The sequence below is a fragment of the Ixodes scapularis genome, unplaced genomic scaffold (genome assembly GCF_016920785.2).
Source record: "Ixodes scapularis isolate PalLabHiFi unplaced genomic scaffold, ASM1692078v2 PGA_scaffold4__175_contigs__length_147842914, whole genome shotgun sequence".
NCBI lineage: Eukaryota > Metazoa > Arthropoda > Arachnida > Ixodida > Ixodidae > Ixodes > Ixodes scapularis.
This window is the reverse complement of record NW_024609879.1, coordinates 100,123,356-100,127,074: the sequence shown is the minus strand read 5'-3', so window position 1 is coordinate 100,127,074 and position 3,719 is coordinate 100,123,356.

Genomic DNA, 3,719 nt, shown 5'->3' with positions numbered 1-3,719 from the left:
TGTTTCACTGTTTCACTGTTTCACTGTAAAGGGCTTCACCCTATGCCTACCGAAGACAACATAGATTTAATAAAGTCATTGGGTTTTAGAGACAGCGAAGGGAGAGTGGATTTCAAGACTGTAGAGATTACCAAGCAAAGATTAAGTGAATGGTGGCAGAAATCGAGAGAAAACTAGGTATTGTCTTATCCACTGATGGCAAGGGGGTTTCATAGCCTCACTTTCTTTGCACTGCGGAGTGAATATAGATTTCACATTTAAATATTCTAAGAAATTGGGGGGGGGGGGGTTGTGTGAGTGTTTATACAGCCTAGAACTTGGTCTGCCTCACAGGGGCGACGAGTCTCCCAGCTGTAGATGAGAAATTTAGCCAGTGCGGTACAGCCGCTAGCCTGGGGTCTTTAACGTGCACCACGCAGTAGTGATACACGACCGCACGCCGGTACGATGCTCATCCAGATCGAAACGGGCAGGGGTGGGGCTCGAACCCAGGATCCCTGGGTTCTGCAGAATATTCTAAGCTTAAATGGTAAAACAAAATGGCTAGGTGGCGTAAGCTACCGCCCGATCCAAAGGGCTCAGCCGTATTCATCCATCCATCCATCCATGTTTTTTTGTTTTTTTTTTCACAAACGGACGTGATCAGTTTTTCTCTGTCATCTGGGTGTACTAATGCTGACGTATTAACAAACAATTTGTTTTCAGCGCAACAGCAACTGCTCGTGAAGATTGTGTGCCCAGATCGTGGGTCGGGTCCAGTGCGCTTGTCCCTCTGCTCCATGGTTGTCAAAAGATTCAGAACGATCCAGCCTATGGCGAAAGAAAAAACCCAGGCCAGTTTCAAATTTCTCTCTCTCTCTTTCTCTCTCTAAAAATATAAAGACATGCCTTGCCCCCCACTCTAAAACCAGGAAAGGGGGGGGGGGGGGGGGGGGCGGCCGCCCCCCCCCCCCTTTTTTTGGTTGGCACGCCCATGCTTCCAGCTGTGGTTGCTAGATTGTCGGCATCTTCAAAAAAGTGCCAAACTCTCCCAGTATAAAGGGCTCTGATAATCTTTGTCATGACTTCAGGGATAGGAATCATGAGAGGGCGCCACCGGAACATTTCGTCGCCAATACGGCTAGCAACTGTTCTTGAATACGTCTTTTGCGCATCGGAACGCAGAGGGGCACACCAATCAAATTGAAACATAATGAACGCGAAGAGAACGCGCGATAGGCACCAAGCTCGCGTTGTCATTGGTTGATGGGAGGGGGGGGGGGGGGGAGGAACAAAAGCGCGAGGTCCGCAAGGAGCAGGAGAACTTGCACGCCGTAAAGACCTTGCCTTCGCTTATCACTCGAGCGAAAAATGCTGAGTCACTTAGCTGTAGACGCGTCCGGAATGTCCGATATACCGGACAGGAGAGCGACAGGACATGCTCAGAAGGCGTTGCACAGCCCAGTAGACAAAAATGTTAGCGCGCAGAAGGCGATTTTTGCGAAGGTTTATGGAGGGAGTATTCACTGGCAGGGGCCATTGCTGTGTGCGCCAGGTGTGCGCGACTGCTGAGTGCGTCCTGACGGAAAGCTTTCGCAGTTCTTCTGCAGCATGCCTTTCGCACCACCAAGATTGCCGGTCTTAGCAGCCTATTAATGTGAGCCCATTCGGAGCATGCGCTCTAAACATCGCCCTCAAATATGGCGTCCAGTGAATACCCCCTGTAATGCCCGAGTTCCACAGTCCACTAGAGCGACAAAAAGACACAAGCGACAAAACACGTGGAGAATTTGGCTGGCTGCCAAAGATACCTTCGCGTGCATGCCTCGCGTGTTTGAGGCTTGTCGGTGTCGGTTGTTTCTGTTTGTCGCTCTATATGGGACTCGGGCGTAACAACGATTCATGGCGCTGGCGGTGGAACGTTACTGAAGCTTCATAGCATCAAAGCAAGAGTTTCGCTCATTTGGCGCAGCCTTCGCTGCTGTTAACTATAGGCATTTAAATGCATTTATGTTAAAGTGAAGTCAGAATATGAGTTGGAGAATCTGTTTTAGAGGTACTGAGGTAAACGAATAATTACAAAAGAGGACGTTTTATGAGGTCATGAGGGATTTCAGCCGACAATCATAAAAACCAATTACAGTTTTTTTTTTAAGCCATTTCTTTAGCGATAATTCGTTTTTAGCGCTTCGCGCAAGGAGAGCATTATTTAACATGTACAGATCGGGACAGTGTTAGCGCGAACACGACATCGGTGCATTTTTGAATTTTACTTCTAAATAGTATTAGCGAGCACGAAATTTTATCGCTTACATTATAGAACTAAACGAGCTCTTTCCGCAGCAATAATAACTTGGATGACATCCCTTGGTTTCAAAGAAAAAAACTGGAAAAACCGTAGATCGCTTGTTCGCGCTAACAGTGTCGCGCTCTGTACCTTATAACGCACACCTTACAACGCTGCGCAGATGTTTTCGAGTCTGGAGGCCGACTCAGACATTTAAGTGCACTGTAGCAGGCACCTTTTGAAAGTCAAATGCCGATGATTCTTAGGATACCGCTGAATGTGAAATTTTGAAACCATACATAAGTTGAATTAAATAAGTAGCGTTTCCAGGGTTTTAACTTTAACGGGTGTCTTTCGTGTCCGCCATTGTGCAGGGATTCAGCCTCCAGATGGCGCACAGTATTGACAGAATACGTGTCACTGGGATGTAATGCTATATGCTTCTGTAGCCTACTCCACGCTAAAGCCATTGGGTGGGTTTGCGCAACGTTGGGGTTTGCGTTTCTTGCAAGTGCAGTCAAATGCGCCAGTGCACGAGGCCCGTGTCTCGAGCGGCCCTTTAAAGCAAATGGCGGCGCAGCGCTGAAATGAGCGGCCCTTGGAAGCGAATGGCGGTGGAGCACCCGCTCGTGGCAGGTGTCTCGCGCGTTTCCACAACAATGGCTGGCGGTACTTGTAAAAAACGCATTTATCGAGGGACTTTACTCAACGCAGGTGTCAGACGACGACAGCATGCGGCTTGTCCCGCCAAGGCGTTCTTTGGTCGTCAGCAGGCTGGCCGAGGTCAAGACGGCGTTATCTACGCCCGGCGATGACGTTCAATTCCTGGAGACAGACCACCAAGACCGCCGCTGATGCCAGTAATTTACACACACACCCCTCCCCCCAAGGCACCCACTTGCTGAGTCCAACCTCATCCAAAGAATTTTCTTTACAAAGTGCACAAACCTATAACTAGGATTTCGTGTTTTCGGAGTTCAGTTTTCGCTGAAAATTCGGGGTTTATCGGAGTCTATTATTTTCGGATTCCAAATCCTTTTAAAATTCGAAGTTTATTTTAGTGCTCTTATATCTTAAGAATTCCCAAACAAAATAAATGAAGTCCGTGTACCATGACCCGAAGGAACCGCGACGTGCTGAAAGGCAAGCCCATTTTATCAGTAATCCTAGATTTCAGAGAAAACTGAAGTGGAATCAACGCGGGACCATTGACTCTGTGCTTCTATAAAGCTTTTTGTTTTTTTTTTCGTAAAACTCCGCCTTTTTTTATTTTGTCGTTGTGCCTTCGAAATTCAGAGTTTCACGGATAAATCCGAATTGACCGAAAATTTACAGGCAAATCTTTAACCCTCCCCCCCCCCCCCCCCCCCCCCGGGTAAATCCTTGTGTCACTAACGTAAATTAAAAAAAACTGCCGATCTCGCTAAGACAATTCAGACTATTTGATTTAATT